The sequence below is a fragment of the Puma concolor genome, chromosome B3, assembly GCF_028749965.1.
Source record: "Puma concolor isolate L17-30 chromosome B3, mPumCon1.1.hap2, whole genome shotgun sequence".
Taxonomy (NCBI): Eukaryota; Metazoa; Chordata; class Mammalia; order Carnivora; family Felidae; genus Puma; species Puma concolor.
This window is the reverse complement of record NC_141672.1, coordinates 38,291,801-38,315,800: the sequence shown is the minus strand read 5'-3', so window position 1 is coordinate 38,315,800 and position 24,000 is coordinate 38,291,801. Positions and strand designations below refer to the sequence as shown.

Here is a 24,000-nt window from a genome sequence, read left to right as displayed (position 1 = left end):
ACTAAAAATAAATATACTGGCTATATCAGTGAATACATTCTTTTTTTTTTTTTAATTTGAGAGAGAGAGAGAGAGAGAGAGAGAGAGAGAGAGTCTTAAACAGGCTCCACTCTCAGCTTAGAGCCTGACACTGGGCTCGACCTCACGACTCTGGGATCATGAACTGAGCCGAATTCAAGAGTTGACGCTTAACTGACTGAGCCACCCAGGCACCCCATTAGTGAGTACATTCTATCTGAATATTTTATAAACCTTCATTATCATGATAGCAACATATACATGATACTTATAGATAATATTCCAGAAGAGTAAGAAAGAATACAAACCCACATACTGCCAAAATTGAAATATTTTGCTTGAAGGGGAACCTTTAATTTGAAAGGCATGTTTTGGGGGAGGGAGGTATCAGAAGAAAGTTTGTAGATCTCTAGGCAGATTTTTAGTGTATTTAAATTAAAAATTCTCACTATTCATTTTTAGCAATTCTGTTGCTTTTTTTGAAAAGGTATTGGGGCGTCTGCATGGCTCAGTCTTGTTAAGGTCTGACTTCGGCTCGGGTCATGATCTCGTGGTTCACCAGTTAGAGCCCCTCGTAGGGCTCTGTGCTGACAGCTCGGAGCCTGGAGCCCCGTTTTGGATTCTCTGTCCCCTTCTCTCTTTGTCCCTCCCCCTCCCCGTGCTCGCTCGCTCGCGCTCTCTCTCAAAAAATAAATAAACATTAAAAATTTCTTAAAAAAGAAAAGAAAGGAAAAGCTATTTAACATTTACGGATGAACAATACATCTTAACAAAAATCCACTCACCTTAGTCCGTGTGCCACGCACAGTCTTTTCATTGACACTAGAGCTCAATTTCGTTAGAGCTCAGGCTGCAGGACACTTCATGTTTGGGGTCGGGGGAGGTGTGTGTGCAGAGTTAATCCATGCAGACAGACCACCTGTTTCCTCCTGCTCTGGCTTTGCGGTACAAGTTGGGGTACCTTGAGGAAAAGATGATTGTATTACAGCTGAGATCTTCAGGTTTGGCTACCGTAGAAAGTGGCTAAGTTTTGTTTAAAAAACAATTTCGTTAGGGGCGTCTGGGCGGCTCGGTCAGTTAAGCGTCCAACTTTGGCTCAGGTGGTGATCTCAGGGTTTGTGAGTTGCAACCCTTTCATCGGGCTCTGCACTCACAGCGCAGAACCTGCTTGAGAATCACTCTCCCCCCCTCTCTCTTTCTGCCCCCTCCCCTGCTCACTGTCTCTCTCTTTCTCAAGATAAATCAAAATAAAAGGAAATTAAAAAAAATAAAAAAGATTTAATTACTCAGAAGTAATTTTTATCTTAAGTATAAATTGAAGCAAAAGAAACAAAATAAATAGACTGCTTCCCATGCCCCCAAGACAAATAACAAAGGAAAAATCCCCCTACAACTTAAATGCATGGAAGCTGTTAGTACTATGGTAGGTTACAGCCAACATACGATGGGATCATTTGCTACACTTGATCTTAGCCAAAAGGCGGAGAAGTGATTGATGAGATCGTTTGCTAGAATAATGCATGCTACAGCTTTTAGTTCAAAATTTTGAACTAGTGATTCAGAAAGAAAAAAAAAATAAAGGAATGCCTACTGTAAATTCTGGTTTTAAAACTGTTAAAGGTGTGTTTTATTATTTACACTTGAGGGGCGCCTGGGTGGCGCAGTCGGTTAGGCATCCGACTTCAGCCAGGTCACGATCTCGCGGTCCGTGAGTTCGAGCCCTGCATCAGGCTCTGGGCTGATGGCTCAGAGCCTGGAGCCTGTTTCCGATTCTGTGTCTCCCTCTCTCTCTGCCCCTCCCCGGTTCATGCTCTGTCTCTCTCTGTCCCAAATATAAATAAATGTTGAAAAAAAAAAAAAAATTTATTATTTACACTTGTATGTTGACAGGAAAAATGGGTCACAAGTGTTCTCTTGAATATCCTTTCTAATCATCTCATGACACTGAGTAAGAATTTTTCCTTTGTTAATAGACTTTTGTTTAAAAGAAAGTCTGTCACCTTTGTAGTCTTTGTACTTTCTTTCATTATGGGAAGCTTTAACTTAGTTGTGTAATCATTAATTTTATAGGTAGTGTTTAGTCCAGAACTGGTTATGATTCCTTCTAGGCCAGATGAAAAGAAACTCCAGAATGTTTATAACCACAGGTTGATGATTTGGTTACAAGACTCTGTTGGTGATGCTTTCTGAGACTTGGAAAGTAAGCTTGCCCCTTTCATGAGTCATCATGTTGTCTCCCAGTTGGCTATGTGTTTTCTTAGTTACTGCTGCTGATTTCAGGTTTGAGCAGGACAAGTAGGTTTTGGAATGATCCAACATATTCTTTAGGTTATACATGCCTGTTAAACCTTTATAAACTGACTTAATGTTATATGTTCCGTGAAGAAGGGAAGATTTGATGGTCTGCCTGTCCCTGTCTTCCATATTATTATTTTTTTTTTCTGATTTGCTTTTCAGGGGTTTGGGGGTGGGGGTAGGAAAAGAGAAAAGTGAATCTGGGAGACTGTCGATATGCTTGTTTATGACCCCGGACGAGAGCAGAGCCAAAATGGCCTCTATGTGCTGATAGGATAAAATATAATTTACTGGAGTCCTGGTCTTGGGGAATAGTCCCACGTGTATAAGTACTAAAAGAACGAGGGATTTTTGGAAATGGCTGTGGTATAATGTAATGGTTAAGAGCGTGGCTTCTGAGGTCAGACTGACTTTGGTTCAGATCCTGGCTTTGCCATACACTAGCCGTATCACTTTGGACAAATTCTATAACCTCTCTGAGTAGAGTTTCCTCGTCTGTAAAATGGAGGCCAAAATACCCCTTACCTTAAAGGAGTGTTGTGAATGTTACTGAGGTAATACACATAATGGATAGTACACTGTTGCTGAATACTACAGAACACACTGTAATAAATGCTAGTTACATTCAGTTCAAGGGTGCAGTGAACAGGATCTGAGTGTCAGGTGTTTAGGGGGCAATCAGAAGCGAGCAGATATGGCCCCTGTCCTTTAGGAGCTGGGGGAGATGGCCTTGTCAATGAATTACTCTAGTATGATCCAGAATGAAAGAAGGGCAGGCCAAGGGCTGTAGGTGCATTAAGTCAGTGGTAATCAATGCCTACTTTGGGGGAAGTTAGCACTAGTCTTGTAGAACATTGACATTAGATTTGGGTGGATAGCCAGGTCTAGAATGTAGAGTAGGGCTTTTGTGGGTGGAGAATGGAGGAGAGTAGATTGGAGGCTGAAGAAGAGCATAAAATAAAGCACAGGGCTCACGGCAAGATGCGGGGGGAGAGGTCTCGATAGATGCTTCCTCGTTAGATCTTGGGGACGTTTGAACACATAAATAGACTATATTCTTGTCAGTAGGGAACCAAGCTTGGTGTGAACTCTGTTTCAGGATAATGTTCTGAAAGACGTATTGGAGAGGCAGGGAGTCCAATTACAAGGCGTTTTGAGAAATCCAGTTGAGTGATGAAGAAATTCGGAGGACAGAGTCAGAAGGTATTGAAAGGAGGTGGAAGAGAGAGAGTTCTGAATTAGGTGCCTGGGGCTTCTGGGTGGCCCAGTCAGTTCAGCATCTGACTTCAGCTCACGTCATGATCTCACGGTTCACGAGTTCGAGGCCCGCATCGGGCTCCATGCTGACAGCTGGGAGCCTGGAGCCTGCTTGGGATTCTGTGTCTCCCTCTCTCTCTCTCTGTCCCTCCCCCACTCACACTCTGTCTCTCTCTCAAAAATAAAAACATTAAAAAAAAAATAAATACAATTCATTTCTTAAACAAACAAACAAACAAATAAACAAGGTGCTGCAGAGAATGTTGGTGCCATTAGTTGAGAGAGAGAGAAAACACAGGAGGAGCAGGTGGGAGACAACGGCTGGTCTTGGTGGTAGGGTGGGGTAGTGTGCCCCACCTAGCTGGCAGTTAGGAATTTAATTCTTCAAGAAAGAAGCTAGCGTTGTGCACTATGTCTCAGATTTTATGCTAAGCATCTCCAAAAATCATTATGGGAGGCAAATAGTATTTTCATTGATGAAGAAATAGTTCAGAAGAAGTCTGATGTTATTTGAACATTCACTTGCATTTAAAGCACTTCTCACTTTTATCTTCCTCGTCAGGCTTTTTGGAGCAAGAGGCAAACCAGGGCTGGAAAGAATGAGGTGTGTGAGCACTGAAGACTGCTCTCTCTGTGGCACTGTTCATCATTTCCACATTCAGCCTCCCATTACATAGTCTCTACCTTGCGGAGAGAATAGGAGAGAATAACCCTCTCACTGGGAGATTTCCCTTTGTTACTTGAAGAATGTCGGGGGAGTTCCACTCCCAATCTTCTCTCGCAAGGTCTGTTACTTGTTTCCTTTAGAGCTGCTTGAAGGTTGAAGTCCTTCAAGATTTTTTTCCCTCTTGCTTCTGATGAAATGGAAACATTTGGGTAGGAAAGGGTGAATGAACACTTTATAAAACGAGTCTTGTTTTAGTTGGGTTGGAGAGGAGCAGAGAGAATGATAGTCTTAACGTTATCCCCTGTGTCAGGTGATGAAATGTGTTCTCTCAGTGTCAGGCTCGTGGATGCAGATTAAACATTAAGTCTGGTAAGACTTTGTGCGTTTCTTTACATGTTTTGTGTGTGTGTCTGTGTTCTTAACAAAAATCCAACAACACAAATATTAAAAAGCAAAAGCTCTTCCTCATGCTATTTTCACTTTCCATTCCTGCAGTCCCTGTCCCGAGAGATCACCACTGTGGACAATCTTATGTTTATACCATTTGAGTCTTTCTGAGCCCTCGGAACCCTGGCAGTGATTAAGCAGAGTTGCTAGAGTTTGTGCTTTTCCTTTGTCACTTCAGTATTTGGTATCAGGGTTTATTACTGAGATTTCATAAATAGGAGTTCTTTATACTGTGTTCTGAAAGCCTTTTGTCATGAAATTTAACTTAAGTTAAATGCTAGTGGATCCTCTTTCAAATCAGTGATGTACCTATGATTGGAATTTAGAGACCTTGATCTCATTTGTTGCTAAACCAGTTCTGTTAGTTAATTTATTACACAAGTTTGCCAGTTAGCTGCAACAGTGGGCAAAAAAACATGCTTCGTCTTATTTATTTATTTTAAAGAGGAGAAAGGGCAGGAAGAGCTGAGAATTGAAACCAGCAAAGGTCCATTTTAGTTCTGTCACTGGATTGATCTGTTAATTACTTCCTCTGTTGAATTCTCAGATGCGCTCTGGCAAATTTCTCTAACAGAATCATGGGATAAGTGAGTACGTTAGCTATATCTTGCCCGTTAGGAAGTTTCTTTTAAGGACACTGAGTTTGGATCCCGCAGCAAGCCTGGCCAGCGGCTTGCTGATGATCTTGAGCAAGTTACTTTCCTTCTCTGTTTTCCTAAGTGGGGTAGATCGTGTTTGTCTTATGGACTTGTGAGGATTAAAGAGATGGTACATGTATCTGCCATAAATTAAGTACTAAATAAATATTAACTATTATTACTGTTTTACCGTTAGTACCAAAAAGAGAATCTACAATTTTGGCCGCCTGTGTAAGAATTCACTTGGTCTTACTTTCAAGCTATAACAAAGGGGAAGGCTCTGCTCATGTTTTTTGTTTTTTTTTTCCTTTTAAGTTTATTTATTTATTTTGAGAGAGACATTGAGCACCAGTGGGGGGAGAGTCAGAGAGAGGGAGGCAGAGTAGGAGGGGGAAAGAGCGAGAGCGAGAGAGAGAGAGAGAGAGAGAGAGCGAGAATAGTCCATCTCGGTGCTAACAGCCCAGAGCTTGACACGGGGCTCAAACTCATGAACTGTGAGATCGTGACCTGAAACGAAATCAAGAGTCAGACCCTCAAATGACTGAGCCACCCAGGGACCCCACTGCTATTTCACTTTTATAGCACTGAAAATTGTCAGCAGGAATGGGCAAATAGTGAGATTGAGATATCTTTTCAAACAGGTAGAAATCTCAGTGCCTCTCTTAGGTGGTCAGCTTCCCAACTAAGGAAATTGGAGAAGCTTCCACCGAAGGATTACACAGAGACTTTTGTATTTATTGCCTTAGTGGTCTTCTCAAGATCTGTTGGTATTTCCAGTTGTGGTACACCCAAGAAAATATCATTAGAAAGATAAGAAACATTTTGGGGGGAGTGTTCTAATTGTTCACCGATGAGGAGGAAACGACTTAGATGGTGTTTCTTTTTGAGGGTGTTTTATGTTCTGTGTGTTTTAGAGGAACAGGTCAGGGATATTTCCATGGAGAAGGCTTGGAGAGAACAAAAAAATATTTCTTAGAAATCTCAAAATGTAACCTGAAATCCCATGAAAAGAAAATTTTGTAATTTTAATAATCCAAGTTATGGAGGTAAAGGGTCAGAAGGATTATTTATGTTTTAGCAAATTTATTTTCACAGAGAAATACATAATTTCTAAATATTTTAATGAATTAAAAGATATACTAAAGAAAATGTGATCTCAGGGGCACCTGGCTGGCTCAGTGAGTAGAGCATGTGACTCTTGATCTTGGGGTTGTAAATTCAGGCTCCACATAGGGTGTAGAGATTACTTAAAAATAAAATCTTAAAAAAAGAAAAAGAAAAAGTGATCTCAGAACTAGAATTAGGGTGTTTGTTTAAGTAGGCTCCATGGCCAGTGTGGAGCCCAGAGCAGGGCTTGAACTCAAGACTCTGAGATCAAGACCAGAGCTGATCAAGTCTAATGCTTAACCGACTGAGCCACCTTGGTGCCCCAAGTTTCATTTTGCTTTGTTTTGTTTTTTAAAGCTGGACAAATTTCTAATAGCATCATCGCACATGTTATAAGTAACAACAAAGATAATTTAGTATACACAGAAGTTCATTCTGTTCTTTCCTTGAAATGATGTGACCTCAGATCAGATTGGAAAATTGTGTCCACAAAATTGGCAAATATGTATCTTTAGGGAAAACTCAAATCTGGTTGTTTCTCTACAGGTGAGAAACTTCTGAAATGTTTAGAAATGAAAAGGAAACTAGTTTGCAAGCTCTCTAGCAAGTCACAAGGGAAGCTTGGAGGAGGGAGGGGTCTCACAGTTTGAAGTTCTGCTATTTCAGAAACCAAATCTGTTTTTCAGAGACACCCTCTGTTTCCTTAGTTGCTTGCTTCAGCAACTTTTTAACCAATGAATACCTGCTAAAGAGTTGCACTGCTGGCTGGCACCCTAGAAAAAACAACTTCTAAATCACACAGCTGTTAATTTTCAGCTGTGTGGTGTGTGTGTGTGTGTGTGTGTGTGTGTGTGTGTGTGTGTGTGTTGTTTTTTGTTTTTGTTTTTCCCATGGCTACTTTACCACTAGCCAGTCAGAATGCTAAGACTTGGGGCGCCTGGGTGGCGCAGTTGGTTAAGCGTCCGACTTCAGCCAGGTCACGATCTTGCAGTCCGTGAGTTCGAGCCCCGCGTCAGGCTCTGGGCTGATGGCTCGGAGCCTGGAGCCTGTTTCCGATTCTGTGTCTCCCTCTCTCTCTGCCCCTCCCCCGTTCATGCTCTGTCTCTCTCTGTCCCAAAAATAAATAAAAACGTTGAAAAAAAAATTAAAAAAAAAAAAAAGAATGCTAAGACTTATTGGTTGGGTAAGATTGGGTGTCAAGTATTTAGTTAGAACTCCCTGTTTATCAGCACAATTGCCCAGTAATGAAGGGCTCTTTGGAAGTGAAGAGTTAAGGAGAAACACGAACTCAAAAAGAAGATAAAGGAGCTCTATTTTGGGGGAGGTTTGAATTTGTTAAAAATTCCCCTAGGACAATTTCCTCAAAATTCTAGTATGAAAATCATAATCTAAAGTGGTTAGAAGAAATGTCATTTTTTAAAAGTCATAGCGCTTTCTTAAAATTTTATATACTAGAATCTGTGATCTACTTATTGAAATCTACAATGTTTGGGGCGCCTGAGTGGCTCAGTCAGTTAAGCGTCTGACTTTGGCTCAGGTCATGATCTCACAGTTCGTGGGTTTGAGCCCCGTGTCAGGCTCTGTGCTGACAGCTCAGAGCCTGGAGCCTGCTTTGGATTCTGTGTCTCCCTCTTGCTCTCTGCCCCTCCCCTGTTCCCACTCTCTCTTTCTTTCAAAAATAAATAAACATTAAAAAAAATGTAAAAAAATCTACAATGTTTTACCAAGTGATTTAAGGATTTGCTCATTTATTTGCTTTGTCACTGTGCAAGTCTTGGTAAATTATTAAATATAGTTGGACTGTAGGAACTACAGGGGAACCCTTTACGATGAGTCTTGGTGGTATATGAAATAATGGTCTGTCATAGGAGAGATCAAAAATTGAGTGAAAACAATATCATTTCTAAGATACCAATTATGAATTCTAATCCTGGGTTTATCCCTGACAGTTGTATATCCTTGAATAAATCATTAACGCTAAGGGTCTCAGTTTTCCCCACCTTAGGAGTATCATGATCATGTAAAATAACCTATAAGCACAACCAGATACAAAGTATGTTTTATTCTGGATCGATCTTTACGGATAATCCTTGCTTTCCCCTCCTAGACCTAGCCAGCCAGCTCTTAGGGGTCTACGATCGTCACGAACGACAGCAAAGGACAGAGGGTGATGGGATTAAGAATCATTCCTGCAGTGGGGCGCCTGGGTGGCTCAGTTGGTTGAGTGTCTGACCGGCTCAGATCATGGTCTTGCGGTTCGTGAGTTCGGCCCCGAGTCGGGCTCTGTGCTAACAAACAGCTCAGAGCCTGGAACCTCCTTCGGATTCTGTCTGTCTCTCTCTCTCCCCCTCCCCCTCCCCCTCCCCTGCTCGTGCTCTGCCTCTCTCTGTCTTTCAAAAATAAATAAATGTTAAAAAATCATTCCTGCGGTAACTTTAAAATGTGTATGTGCCATCCATAAGGAGTTAAGTCTTGTCTCATAATTTATACCACTTGCACAGAGGCAGTAGTGTGGGCTGTTTTGTTAGAGTGCAGAGACATCCACAGCCATCGTGTTGAATTCAGTTTAGCATTTTAGAGCTGAATTGCTACCCAGTCCTCTCATTTCACTGAAGGGGAGCCAAGATTCAGGGACAGCACGGTCCCACAGGTAATTGATAGAACAGGAATAAAACTGCTGTCTCCAGATGTCTGGCTCCAAGCTCTTGCTGTCCTATGTAGACGTATGTATATTTACATTGTTATATATTATTTAAGACCTATGAAGTGCTATCAATCATCTGACGGTAAGTATTTACGTGCTTTAGCATCTTACTTAGGAGAGAGACAAAATATTGCTAACCTGGTTGTGACCCCTTCCTCCTCAGAGGTGAGTTTGGGATTCATTTCGTTACAATTTTGCTGCCTACGAATGTTAAGGGTGATTTTCAAAGTATTTCACAACCGATAGTGTGTGGACATTGCCACTCGTGTTGGATGCTGGCCATAAACCACAGATCAGCCCTGCCAAAGTGTACTGGCTAAATATCATGGGCTCCTAAGCATTTTTGTTTTTTGAATGGAAGCTCACCCAATGTGGGGCTTGAACTCAGGACCCTGATCAAAAGTCACATGCTCTACCCATGGAACCAGCCAGGCGTCCCTCCTAAGCAATATTTTTTTGAGATCGCATATAGGTGGCACCATTCTGTATGCATTCTCCCGCAAGTTGCTTTTTTCCCCCTCAACTTTACGTTTGTGGGCTATGTCCATATTGATATGTGTAATTCTGACTTATTCATTTCCATTGTTTAATATTCTGTTGCATGAATATGTCACGGTTTACTTATCCATTCACTTATTTTTGGATATGTAGTTTTTTAAAATCCTTTTTCAGGACTCACCGTTCCTATCATTTGCTTATTTTCCTGTTAGGTTGTTTGTCTTTTCCTTATTGTTTTGTGAGTATAATATTTTTTTGGAAACTATTATTTAATAAACAGATAACATTAACGTCTCTCCTTAAGCTACATAAAACCTAGCATAGCTTTGCCTTTCCAATATTATTGGACCTATATACAGCTATTCACATTTGAAAAGGGTTTTTCAATATCCCCTTATCAGATTGATGTCAAGTACACCCATGGAATTGTCTGAGTGTTAATATGCCTGTGTTTGTAGATAATGAACATATTCCTTTATGTGAAATGGATTTGGCACAGTCTTAACATTCTTGATTATGACGATTGATTTTATTTCCCCACATTTACATGGTCATGCAGGTGAACCTCATTATACTCTAAAATGTGGGAGGAAAGCCTTCATGAGAAAGGATAAAATTCTTATTTTTTCCTTTACTAAATAAAGCAGGATAATGGATGGCACCACTTAGTTCACTTAGTGAACCACAGAGGGGCCACAGAATATAAAGGAAACTATAAAGTGAATTGGGGGGATTGAGGCCATAGTTTAGGAATTTATTTCTAGAACGTTATCTATTTAAACTATCTGGGTTGTTCATGATTTTGGTTCTCTCTCTCTCTTTTGTCCCCCAGTGAATGGTGCCGACTTGACATGCTCGGCCCTCTGTTCTTTTGTCGACTACTTCTATCTGCTCTCTGGAAGGTTATTGTTTTCAAGGATCTTAAGCACTTGGATTAGGACAGTTAAACCTTTCCTTGGCTTGGGAAGTATAATCTTCCTGTTCATTCTGCTTTCCTGGCTTACTTGGTTTCCTCCCTTCCTTATTTCTTTTTACTTACACATCACCTGCCATCCTTCGGAGCATCTAACATTTTGTTCATTTCAGTTTTTTTTTAACCTACTTTTTGTTGCACAAAAGGACATAAACATGTAAAAGTACTTAGTAATAGAGGTTGCCTTTTCCTGGAGCATCACGTAGCTCCCCCGCCTTATTAGTAGAACAGATCCCCCATAAGCTCCGCCCTCCACCTCTGCACCGCCTCACTCCCACCCTCCCTGCTGTACGTCTCTTTTGTTGTCTCGAGCTAACAAAGTACTGTAATTTGCTGGATGTTGTGGACAGAGGACAGGCGGCCAGGGGGTTCCTGGAAGAATTTCTGTTAACTGCCTGAGCTCTCTTCTCTTAAAAATTGCTGATTAACTGTCTCTTCTGTTTTGGGAATAGCCGGAACTTTGAAGTTCAGAATGTTGTTCAAAACAAAGATGTCTATTTTTAGAGGCAGAAAATATTTTCAGCCCATTTTCCGTAACTGCTTTTTTAAGAAACAAAAACCATGGACTTGAAGCGGGTAATCCCAAAGTGAAAACAAAAATCTTGCTGAAAGAATTAGCGATATATGAACATTTTGAAAACAAGCTGTGTTCTAGTTTCAGCTTTCTCTATTTGCTTGGTCAAAATTAAGCAAAATATTGCTTAATTACCATAGTTGTTCTGAAAATTTCCTCTTCCTTGCAGGTCTTGTCATATAAAATTGATGTAATGAAATAGAAGATAAAAAAAATGTCAAAGGAGAACAGTGTTTAAAGAAACATTGTTAGTACAAAGGTCATGGTGTTAAAATTGGCCGACAGGCAGAGTTCTCCCGACGGTGTCATCTGGGTTAATTTTTATCTTCATGAACACAGGAATAGAAAGAACCTTTTCAAGGCTTTGATTTTGAAAGAATTATGATTTCCTTTTGGGGGGCTAGTTTTCACTTTATTAGTCCCAGTTTGTAGTAACAACGTCGCGTGCGATGTAGATAAAAATCAAAGATGGGCCTAATGGCACAGACCTTCCTACAAGATCCTACAAGAACCAAAACCCTTTACAGATACAAAGGTCTATTTAAAGGTGCACAATAACAATGACAGCATTTTAGGGCTGTCTTCCAACCCTATCACTTCCTTTTTCTAATGGGAAGTTGAGCTTGAAACGGAGGAGGTACACTGATGTTACTGGACCAGTGCACTCAAGCTGTTGCCCGCTTTTGTGGAATCACAGACCTTTATGGGACGTTGCACAAAGGGATTGGTGAAGTGAAAGTACTTTGATTGATTTAGACTAACAGAATAGAAAAAAAAAAATTGAGTGAGTTAAGAAATACTTAGCAATTGCAGCCAGAACATGGTGGGAGGGGGCGGGGGAAATCTCGCATTAAAAAAAAAAAATTTTTTTTTAATGTTTATTTATTTTTTTGAGACAGAGACAGAGCGTGAACGGGGGAGGGTCAGAGAGAGAAGGAGACACAGAATCCGAAACAGGCTCCAGGCTCTGAGCTGTCAGCACAGAGCCCGACGCAGGGCTCGAACTCACAGACCATGAGATCATGACCTGAGCCGAAGTTGGACGCTCGGCCGACTGAGCCACCCAGGTGCCCCGAAACCTCACATTTTAAACACTAGCAAACAAAACTTTCAAAATATTAACATTTACAGTAAATAGTTTTTTCTGGGTTTTTTTGGCATGAATCTTTAAGCAGGTGTGTTTGAGGAGCTAACAGTGTGTCGCCAAGGTGATGCTTGGCTGCTGAGGTGGAAGAGATGGCTGATAGCCTCTCCAGGGTTCCACAGCTCCCAGACTGCACCAGAAGCCTCGGGACGGAAGAGGACTTCTGGCCAAAGTGCCTGTCGCAAGGGGTGTATCTTAGAAGATCTCTCTGTTTGACTTTGCTGTGACGCAGGGAGGTCTGTGGACCAGGATCATCCTGATGATTCTGGTTCAGACTATGATGGACCTGAGGGTCCTGTATTTTTCTTAAGCTGATCCCAAGAATTTGCTACAGGTTGGCCTTAGAAATCTAAAATATCTCATTTTGGGGGGGGACACCTGGGTGGCTTAATTGGTTAAGTGTTTGACTTTTTTTTTTTAATGTTTATTTTTGAGAGAGAGAGAGAGAGAGTGAGGGAGGGGCAGAGAGAGAGGGAGACACACACAGAATCCAAGGCAGGCTCCAGGTTCTGAGTTGTCAGCACAGAGCCCCACGTGGCACTCAAACTCTCACAAACAGCGAGATCATAACCTGAGCCAAAGTCAGACGCTTAACTGACTGAGCTGCCCACGCACCCCAAGTTTTCGACTGTTGATCTCAGCTCAAGTCTTGATCTCAGGGTTGTGAGTTCAAGCGCTGCATTGGGCTCCACACTGGACATGAAGCCTACTTAAAAAAAAAAAAAAAAAAAAGACATCTCATTTTTTGAGTGTCCTTTCTTCCTTTTCTCCAGTAAGATTTGATAAGGGTTCACACAGGGGTCTGGACTTTCCCAGTTCTCCAAGTGTGGGTACCTTTTGGGTAGATCCTGAGCCCCTAAGGACTTAGAGTAGAGCAAGGCCTGATTTCATTCAAATCTCTGGGGTTCTTCCCACAGCCTCGATGCCAGGATCCTCTTGGAGTCCTGAGGACCCTGCTGGGAACCTGGATAAGAGATTTCCCCAAGTCCTTGTGCTGTTGGTTCTCAAGAGGATCTGGCCGCCCTTGCTTGTGTACTGATTATGGGGCTTCAGGGAAATGCACCTCAATGGCAGTTCCCCTACAACGTGTTCTTTTGTTGGTTCCTAATTCCAGTGTATGCTGGGGCTGTGTTTTATGAGGGGACAGGTATGCATTTGGTGGCTATGGATCCGGTCGGTTGCTTAAAGCTAATGTAATTGCAGTCGTGGATACCATTATATTTGAATTACTTCTTATTTTCAAACACCAACAAAATACGTTTCTGTCGGCTGCTTTGGTAGTTGTTTTTTATGGTCAGAGAGAGCGAGATAATACAGTTCAGGGCCTCCCAGTGAGTGAGTGGAAGCTTTATCATAAACGGGGTCGAACCGCTGCCTCCGGATGGCCCGTCCGTTACTTGTCCAACAAACCTGTTATCGAGGATAAACATCAGCTCAGAGCCAGAAATCCATCGCTTTGACACCAAAATCAGTTCTGATCGCTGATCTCTAAGGGTGAAAGGGTGCGGGATACATGAATTTGCTGGGCAATTGATTTTCCCTTGGGATAAGAGAAAAACAAAACCAAAATTGCCAGTCACCGAAAATGGCACAGTGAATTATGTCTGGGCTTGGAAAACTTCCAGTCCTATAAATAGATGATGGGAAGCCCTCAGGGAGAGAAAAGAGGCACATCACTGTTTTCATATGTAAAAATAGCAGGCCCTTGCCACTTGAAAAAGAAAAAAAAAAAACTGGGAAGTCTATAACTTAAACTTCAGTCACAATAGGAACTATGATTCGTGATCGAAACCTCACTTTTTAAGTTTATTACCACTCACGGCCAAAAATTGGGAAGGTTAGACACAATAGGTCAAAAGTTTAGCAGGAGGATTTTGGGGGGGAAGGATTTGCATAAGCAGGAGGTTTCTGAGAGTTTCCAATCTTGCCGAGAAGCTGTGGGTTTGGTAGACTGCATTCACATTTTGCCTTAATAGAGACTAAGGAAACCATGGGAGTAGAAAGAAGAAGAACCGTTGTAATTTTCATATTTGAATATTGTAATTGAAATAGAACTACAGAACTCTTTGGAAGATCTACCCTCATTCTATCACAGCTCTGATTTTCTGGGCTGATCACGGGATGGTCAAAAAGCCAGTACGTACAGCTGGATATTTACCAACGGTGTTTGGGATCATAGAGGCCGTTTTATTTTTCATAATGAATGTATCCACGTTTTCCTGTGTGTTTATTCCTTTGTTTTCTTATGCTCTGTGTCTACCCCCTCCTGACCCTCCCCTGCCTTTCCCCCACCCCTGTTTCTCATGTCATTTTATGACTGAGTGTCTCACGGCATGGGTTGTTTTTTTTTTTTTTTTTTGCAGTTTACAGGCTGGGCCATCTGATTTGGCATACATGGTCTTCTCTGGGTGGTGAGTGGGTGGCTGAAAATGAAGGGGCACATGTGGGAACTTGAGTGCGACTCTGCCCTGTGGGGCTGGTGTGTCTGGATCTCATTGGTCTGCACCTGATACCCTCCACACCACCCAGTGAGGCCAGCGGCCCCAGTAACAGTCCTGCGCCCCAGTAACAGGCCTGCGGTGCATGTCCTTACCTCCCGAGGTGGGGAGGTGGGGGGGAAGGTTGGTTAACACCTCTTATATTTGGGGCCACACAGGAATCAAGATAATGATTTGCTGATACCTGTTCTCTCTGGATTTCTGTCCTTTCAACTTCTGCTGCAAGCTCCTTTTTTTTTGAGTCTACTTATTTTGAGCAAGAAAGAGAGAACATGAGCAGGGGAGGGGCAGAAAGAGAGGGAGAGAGAGAGAATGAATCTCAAACACTCTGCACTGTCAGTGTGGAGCCCATTGTGGGGCTCGAACTCACAATCCTGTGAGGTCATGACCTGAGCTGAAATCAAGAGTCGGACGCTTAACCCACTGGGCCACCCAGGCACCCCTGAAGCTCTTTTTTTTTTTTTTTTTTTAAAGCAGCATTCAAGAACGTTTAGTCATAACCCTGTCCCAAGCACTTAAAAATACAGTTTATTTCATTTGCTCAGCACACGTTGCTGGTTCTTTTAATAGCGTAAAACACCTCAAATCCTTGGGGAATCTTCTTTTCATAGGGACAGAGGGAATTGATGGATTCATGAAGGTGATAATATGCAGATAATAACTGAACCCTTGATTTGGGGGTAATGTACCTAAGAAAGAAGGCCTTTTGTCTACAGACAAGGAATAGGTAGGAGGGCTGGTGAATAGGCTATGGAGGGCGCTGTTACATCCAGGAGCAACAGAAGCCCCTGATTTCAGACCAGGGAGTTTGAGAGTCTTCCAAGGGAACCCTTGGATCTTTGATATATAGAAGTAATAAAGTGGGAGAAAGAATGACCTTGTCTTTCCATCAAGGGAAGGAATGTATGTCAGAGAAGTCTGTTCTCTGTACCAGCAAAACGCTAAGGGAGTTTAAAGAGTCCTATTGCCTCATAAACCAAGAAGAGTGTAACGAGAAAAACGGAGGTAGGGTTAATTTGTCTCAATAATAAAAGTGATCAAGAAGCTTCCCTTCATGTTAGTTTCGTCAGAAGATTAACTTCAAAATCTGTTCTTTGTTGCAAATACGTGTCCTCGGTTAGGCAGGGAAAGGAGACCCAGCAACCCTAAAAATTAACGTCTGCAGTTGAGAGGCCACCTGCCCCAGAGTTAGCCCCAGCAAATGCTGATGAGTAGAGGAAGGAGACCAGTAGAGCCCCCAGATCTAGGCTGCAAATCCTTGTGAGGGGCAGCTGGAGCCCTCAAAGGGTCCTTCCCTGCCCTGAATTCTTATGGTTATCGTGAATAGTCTGTCAGTTTTCACTTCTTCCAAGAAAGGCTCCCCAGGGAGCTAGTGTATCTTAGGAAGCTGGGAAGGTGGAAAAGCCAATTTGACATAGACTGTTAATTGCATTCAGGGAGAAAAGGGAGAGTGGTAATATGTAGCCACTCAGAAACGAAGGGGCTTCCCAAGTTCATCTTCCAGAGCCTGAGACAAAGGAGAAACTTGAAATGTATTCGGATAAATAAGCAACAGAAGATACAAATATTTCCGTGTTTTCCCTTTAGTACACCGCAGATAATATATTTTACAAGGATCACAAAATTAAATTCTTCAGTAAGTCTGAAAAAGCAAAGAGAATTCAAACTAACAAAAGTTATTATGGGGATTCTGTGATGGACATCACAGGGGCACTGAAAGGATTTAGACTTATTACTATTTTTTTTATTAACCACAAATCACATCTGAAGGGGCTATTTTCTGATTGTTTCTTACTTTATAGATAACCTTCTAAATTTTATGTATTTTATTTCAGTTGATGGAAGGCATATGGTAAAGGTTGACTTTAAGTGGTTTTAAAATAATGACGTGAGTTACATATTTTTTATTTATTTTTAAAAATTTTTAAATGTGTATTTATTTTTGAGAGACAGAGACAGGCAGAACATGAGCCAGGGAGGGGCAGAGAGACGGAGTCACAGAATCCAAAGTAGGCTCCAGGCTCTGAGCTGTCCGCACAGAGCCTGATGCGGGGCTCGAACCCACAAACCGTGAGATCATGACCTGAGTCAAAGTTGGATGCTTAACTGACTGAGCTACCCAGGCGTCCCCATATTTTTCTTTTAGAAGGCAAGATAGCTTAATAATGCTTAAATATTTTAAAAAAGATTTTAAAAAGAGCCCCATGTGGGGCTCGAACTCACGACCCCCAGATCAAGAGTCGCATGCTCCACTGACTGAGCCTGTTAGGCATCCCACTTAAAGATTTTGAATGAGCATTTATTTCTTTATTTATTGAGAGAGAGAGAGAGAGAGAGAGAGAGAGAATAGTAAGCAAGCTCTATCCCCAGCACAGATCCTGACATAGGGCTCCATTTCACTACTGCAGTATCAAGATCATGACCTAAGTCAAAATCAAGAGTTGGATGCTCAACTGACTGAGCCACCCAGTTGCCTCTTGAATGAGAACTTTTTAAGTGATAATCACTTTAACACAACAATTTTTATTTTTGCACTTTTCCTTTTTATCCACATGTATACACATTTGTATGGTTATACTCCTATTAAACAATTGTATTCTGTTTATCTTAGCATTTTCTTATTTAATAGTTTTCATAGGCTTTATAATGATTGCTTTTGTTTTGATTAAAAACATTTTTACATTGATATGCCGAATTTTGCAAAGCATTTCGATGTTGAGGATCTCTATGTATATGTGTATTCACATTTGTATATCTCTTTGTTGTTTCTAACTAGTTACTACTTTTTTAAAAAAATTTCTTTTGAGAGAGAGTGTGTGCACAAGCAACCAGGGGAGGGGCAGAGGAAGAGGGAGAATTTTTTTTTTTTTAAACATTTATTCCTTTTTTGAGAGACAGAGACAGGGAGACACAGAATCCAAAGCAGGCTCCAGGCTCTGAGCTGTCAGCACAGAGCCTGATGAGGGACTCGAACTCACGAACCATGAGATCATGACCTGAGCCAAAGTAGGACGCTTAACTGATTTAGCCACCCAGGCACCCCACTAATTACTTCTTAAGATAAATTCCCAGGAGTGAGATTACTGAGTCAAATTGCGTGAGCATTTTTATGACTCAAGCTATATGTTACCAAATTGACTTCCAAAATGGTTATTGTGTGTATAGTGTAGACGTAGATCAATTTCTTTGTCTGCTAGGGAAGGTGGACTTTTTGCATGTGTTTATTTAGTCTTTGAATTTCCTCTTATGTGAACTGTCTGTTCATATGTGTCAGAACTTGGTTTGTTTTTTAGAGGAAACTGGATATCTTCCAGTTACCTTTGAAGCTATTCACGGGATTGTTTCTTGTCTTGGGTTACTTTGTGGGATATTGCTGTAGAAGAAGTTGATCCTTTGCGTCAGAGATAGAACACAAATTACTTCTTCTAAACGAATGGAAAAAGTCCATCCAGGTTAATTCCTCTCTTAATGAATTTAATCTACCACATCCCAGAGCCTGTTGTGGTGTTTTGTGCAGAATTGTCCAGTGGTGAAGATCCTGCCTATTCACACCACTCCGGGAAACACAAACTTGTCACAGCTTTCAGTGCTGTGGCCTTGCGGAAGCCATCAGAACAAAAGGCACGATTCCTGATGTTTGTCGTTGGAGACTGTAACGTGCTTCTGACTGGCCAGTCTGACAAACTGCTGTTGAATGGTGGAGACCTTAGCTGTATGTGAATTTCATTCCTCTTTAAAATAACACCTGAGAGGAAGAGTTTCAAATCCAAGCATTTCTTTGAAGGGAAATAATAAAGCCTGCAATCCTGTTGCGGTTTTCAGTTTCTCGATTGTGTTTGTCTTCTTTCATTTGAGCTGTTTAGCGAGCTCTGGGAGGCAGGTGGAGCCGTGGGTCCCTGTGTTAGAGCAGAGGAAGGAAGCTCGGGGAGTGTCAGGGGGCTGCTCATGGTCATGGCCTGGGTTTGTGGCAGAGCCGGGACAAGAAGCTGTTAGCTCTTTGTGCATCCTGAAAAGTGTCAGCTTGAATAATGTCCTCCTTGGGATGAATTCAGTGAGGAGCGACAAAAAATCCCGTACATGGTTTTAATTAGAGATAAGGACAGTAATTAACAATGATGATTGGGGCGCCTGGTGGCTCAGTCAGTGAAGTGTCCGACTTTGGCTCAGCTCGTGATCTCACGGTTTGTGAGTTCGAGCCCTGGGTCGGGGTCTGTGCTGACAGCTCAGAGCCTGGAGCCTGCTTCGGATTCTGTGTCTCCCTTTCTCTCTCTGCCCCTCCCTTGCTCACTCTCTGTCTCTGTCTCAAGAATAAATAAACATGAAAAAAAATAAATAAAAAATGATGATTTAAGTTACCAAAGAAAACCTAAATCATATTTCCAGATACTGTATTTAGCGGGTCAAGGAATTTCCATCACCACTGATGAAAAACAAATGTTATTAAAAGAGTAAATTATATAATTACTTGAGGTGTTTATTTATACTGACTATCTTATTTTGGGATTATATGAAATAGAGATTGGCAATGTGGATCCAGGAGTGAGATAGATGTGGCTCTGAGACCCAGCACACAGGCTGAGCCACTTGGGCAGGGAGCCCTCGTCATCTGGAAACTGAGATATTAGTATCCGTGTCAGAGATGTTTCATGATGTTTAAATGACATGTGTACATAAGATGCATACTGCATTGTAAGCCCTGTATTTTGTCATGAATTAGGTATTATTTATTGGTAAATATGCTTAGTTTTTCTTTATTATCTTACTTTTAAAGTCTTTTTTTAAAGTCTATTTATTTTGAGAGAGAAACAGTGAGCTGGGGAACGACAGAGAGAGGGAGAGGGACGGAGGATCCAAAGCGGGCTCTGTGTTGACAGCAGCAAGCCCTGTGTGGGGCTTGAACTCATGAACCGTGAGATCGTGACCTGTGCCGAAGTCAGACGCCTAACCGATTGAGCCACCTAGGCACCCCTATTCTTTTTTTTTTTTTTTTAATTTTTTTTTTTCAACGTTTATTTATTTTTGGGACAGAGAGAGACAGAGCATGAACGGGGGAGGGGCAGAGAGAGAGGGAGACACAGAATCGGAAACAGGCTCCAGGCTCTGAGCCATCAGCCCAGAGCCTGACGCGGGGCTCGAACTCACGGACCGCGAGATCGTGACCTGGCTGAAGTCGGACGCTGAACCGACTGCGCCACCCAGGTGCCCCTAGGCACCCCTATTCTTAAAGAAATGTTTAAAGTTTATTTATTTATTTTGAGGACAGAGACAGTGTGAGTGGGGGAGGGGCAGGGAGAAAGGGAGCCAGAGAATCCCAAGCAGCCTCTGCACCGTCAGCATAGAGCTTGATGTGGGGCTCGAACTCATGAAACTGAGTCATGACCTGAGTCAAAACCGAGTCAGATGCTTAACCAACTGAGCCACCCAGGTGCCCCTTCTTTTAAAAAAAAAATTTTTTTTAATATTATTCATTTTTAAAGAGAGAAGAGCATGAGTAAGGGAGGGGCAGAGAGAGCAGGAAACACAGAATCCAAAGCAGGCTCCAGGCTCTGAGCTGTCAGCACAGAGCCCGTCGCGGAGCTCGAACTCAAAGCTGTGAGATCATGACCTGAGCCAAAGTCGGACACTTACCCGACTGAGCTGCCCAGGTGCCCCTGGTGCCCCTTCTTTTATTTTTAAAAATTCAGTGCCAAGCATGCACTTCTTCACTCTAATTTTTATTACAGCATAAATGTTACAAATAAGAAACAATTGGTCTGAACATAATTCTGATTATCACTTCTTTTATATAGCCTTCTATTTTTTTTTTTAAACAGAATTATATGCAGTGAGTAAATTTATACAGGGAGTAACTATATTGACTGTGGGTAGACATTTATTGTGACCTTGTCTTTTCAACCATGTTTAGTCTTATGAGTCAAGCTTCAGGAATTATCTGCATTCCATGAATTCCATTTATACATGAATCTTTGTGAGCAGTTTTTGGCCTTTGATATTTGGAATGAGCTTTGCTTTGTGTGGCTATTTTATTCCATTTTATAATAATGATCTGAATCATTATCATAGCTAAATTCAGTTTCAATAAACACAGAAAAGGGCAAAATTTATTTGAACATGTGTAATATAGGAGGGATTATAACCCATTTTATTCAAGAATTGGCTACTTAGTTTCGTAGATATTTGTATTCTTGTTTGTTTTCAAATCTGTTGCCTTTGTCAATTTCATTCTTCACTTGTACCTTCTAGGGAAAGAGATGGGAAAGACATGTTTTCGCCATTGGACCCTTTTAGCGTTAGATGTGTCAGGCGTTAGTTTCAGCGTATGGTGGTTCTGGAATGTATATATAGCACTTACCAATTTGGCCGGGTGGGGGTGGGGCGGGGGAGGTTTCACATCCAGTGACTGATGAGGTGGGACCCTGAAGACCATCCAGGCCCAGCTTATACAGCTCTGAAGGGCCATTCAACCCGCAGAGCTCACGGTGGGGTTGGGGGAGGCTCATCTTCTTTCTCTCCCCAACTCCGCTTCCATCTCTGCTCTAGCCAGCCACCTGCGCCTTGCTGAATGCTACCCTCAGTGAGGTTGCTGGGCTCTATTTGCTGTTCCCCGGGCTCTATTATTTGGTGTTCCCCTCGGAGTGCTAAGGTCTGTACGTGTCTCCAGCTAGAAAACCCTGGCACTCACGAGGCTCCCCTTGCTTGTTTCTTTTCTCAGGAGGGGGACACTCTTGCCCTGCTGTTGCGGTCTCAAAATAATTGTTTCCCATATTGAAAAATCCCTTCCAGCAGAAAGTTAATTCTGGACCCTGTAACTCCTCGTGGCCATCAGTGGGGTCACCTGTCCTTTTCTGAATATGTTGAACAGCGTGTCATTGAAGTGGAACTGTTCAGTAGCAGCTAGCTATGCATTTACTTGGGATATTCAGCTTAACGTCTATTGAACACTCAATTGAAGCTGAGGGATGACGTTCCTAGAAACAGCAAGTTGATTGGATGCTGATTTTCTTCATTGTACCTGCCCCACCCCTTCCCTGTGTCAACACAGATGGGATCCTGTTGCTTTATAGTCAAGTGACTGAGCCCTATAACCACTTGCCTTGCACTAGCACAGATAGGTGATGATGCCATTTCACGGGCTGAAAGCAGTTTTAACACTCCCCCTGCCTCCCATCTCGAACAAAATTCCAAGTGCACTTGTGGGTGGGCTCACTGCCTACAAAAGCATGCATACTGGCGGACACACAAACGTACCACGTCTGTTTAATGTCCTTGGCCCAAGGATGGGACTCTGACTAATGCATCAAAAGGAATATGTGTGGGGGCGCCTGGGTGGCGCAGTCGGTTAAGTGTCCGACTTCAGCCAGGTCACGATCTCGCGGTCCGTGAGTTCGAGCCCCGCGTCAGGCTCTGGGCTGATGGCTCAGAGCCTGGAGCCTGTTTCCAATTCTGTGTCTCCCTCTCTCTCTGCCCCTCCCCCGTTCATGCTCTGTCTCTCTCTATCCCAAAAATAAATAAACGTTGAAAAAAAAAAAAAAAAAAAAGAATTGCTTTAAAAAAGGAATATGTGTGCTTGGGTAATTGAGAGTGGATGGTCCCTTTGTTTTCTTTTTGGCTTTATCACCTTCAGATAAGTAATTATTATTATTATTATTATTATTATTATTAGTTAAGAATAATTGACTATAATTCCTATAAGGCAGGGTGGAATGCATACTCTGTTGTCCACTTGTTCATTATATGGAATATTCTTTGTTTTTTTCTTTCTTTAAAAAAAATTTTTTTTTTAATGTTTTTACTTATTTTTGAGACAGAGAGAGACAGAGCACAAGCAGGGGAGGGGCAGAAAGAGAGGTAGACATAGAATCCGAAGCAGGCTCCAGGCTCTGAGCTGTCAGCACAGAGCCTGAAGCGCGGCTCGAACTCATGGACTGTGAGATCATGACCTGAGCCGAAGTCAGATGCTCAACCAACTGAGCCACGCAGGCGCCCCTCTTCCTTTTTTTCTTTTTAAATTATTTATTTATGTATATTTTTTTATTTTTATTTATTTATTTTTTTTTTAAATTTTTTTTCAACGTTTATTTATTTTTGGGACAGAGAGAGACAGAGCATGAACGGGGGAGGGGCAGAGAGAGAGGGAGACACAGAATTGGAAACAGGCTCCAGGCTCCGAGCCATCAGCCCAGAGCCTGACGCGGGGCTCGAACTCACGGACCGCGAGATCGTGACCTGGCTGAAGTTGGACGCTTAACCGACTGCGCCACCCAGGCGCCCCTATGTATATTTTTTTAGAGAGAGAGAGACAGTATGAGTAGGGGAGAGAGGCAGAGGGGGAGATCGAGAGAGAGAGAGAGAGAGAGAGAGAGAGAGAGAGAGAGAGTCTTAAGCAGTCTCCTTGCTCAGCATGGAGCCTGATGCAGGGCTCTATCCCATGATCCTGGGATCATGACCTAAGCCCAAACTGAGAGTTGGACACTCAACTGACTGAGCCACTCAGGTACCCCCTTTTTTTCTTTTTAAATCATAGACTTTGGGGTGCCTGGGTGGCTCAGGTCATGATCCCACGGTTCATGGATTCCAGCTGCATGTCAGGCTCTGTGCTGACAGCTCAGAGCCTGGAGCCTGCTTCGGATTCTGTGTCTCCCTCTCTCTATGCCCTCCCCCTCTCATACTCTGTCTCTTCAAATAAACATTAAAAAAAAATAAAAAATTTAAATCATAGACTTTGATTTCAAGAGGTAAGTAGAATAGAGGTAATTTTAAGAATATATTGTGATTATTAGGTGCAAATCAATTATTAAGTGCAAAGTTTGTTTATTGGATGTATATCAATTTTATATCTCATAAATAGGTGTCTAAATTGTTTGATAGGATAGTTTGTACTTATTGGGGTAGTAGTCTTTAAATGGCATGAGCTATTCTCTAATTATTAAAAAATTATTATTCTTCTCCAATCATTTTGAGAAAATAATGAAAATTTTAATAATAAAAGAATTGATCTTCTTGTTTTCATACTGTCAGAGAATATAATATAATGAAAGTGTGTAATCACCTTCAGTCATTTATGGGGTTCCTGGGTGGCTCAGTCCGTTAAGCATCCGACTCTTGATTTCGGCTCAGGTCATGATCTCATGGTTTGTGGGTTCGAGTCCTACATCGGGCTCTGTGCTTCCAGTTGGGAGT

General features: G+C 42.0%; 1 protein-coding gene and 1 pseudogene across 11 annotated transcripts in view; one reads left to right on the top strand and one right to left on the bottom strand.

The window, feature by feature from the left end:
- Window positions 1-24,000, top strand: part of SYNE2 (spectrin repeat containing nuclear envelope protein 2) — a 342,816-nt gene that overhangs the window by 11,325 nt on the left and 307,491 nt on the right. Inside the window, exon 1 of one of the 11 annotated variants that reach the window (XM_086709565.1) lies at window positions 2,092-2,218. The exons of the other annotated variants lie outside the window; for them this stretch is intronic. The gene's annotated coding sequence lies outside the window, so the exon portion shown is untranslated. Of the gene's footprint in view, window positions 1-2,091; window positions 2,219-24,000 lie in introns of those variants that run through there. 11 annotated transcript variants of the gene reach the window in all.
- Window positions 1,290-1,511, bottom strand: LOC112856755 (U2 spliceosomal RNA; annotated as a pseudogene).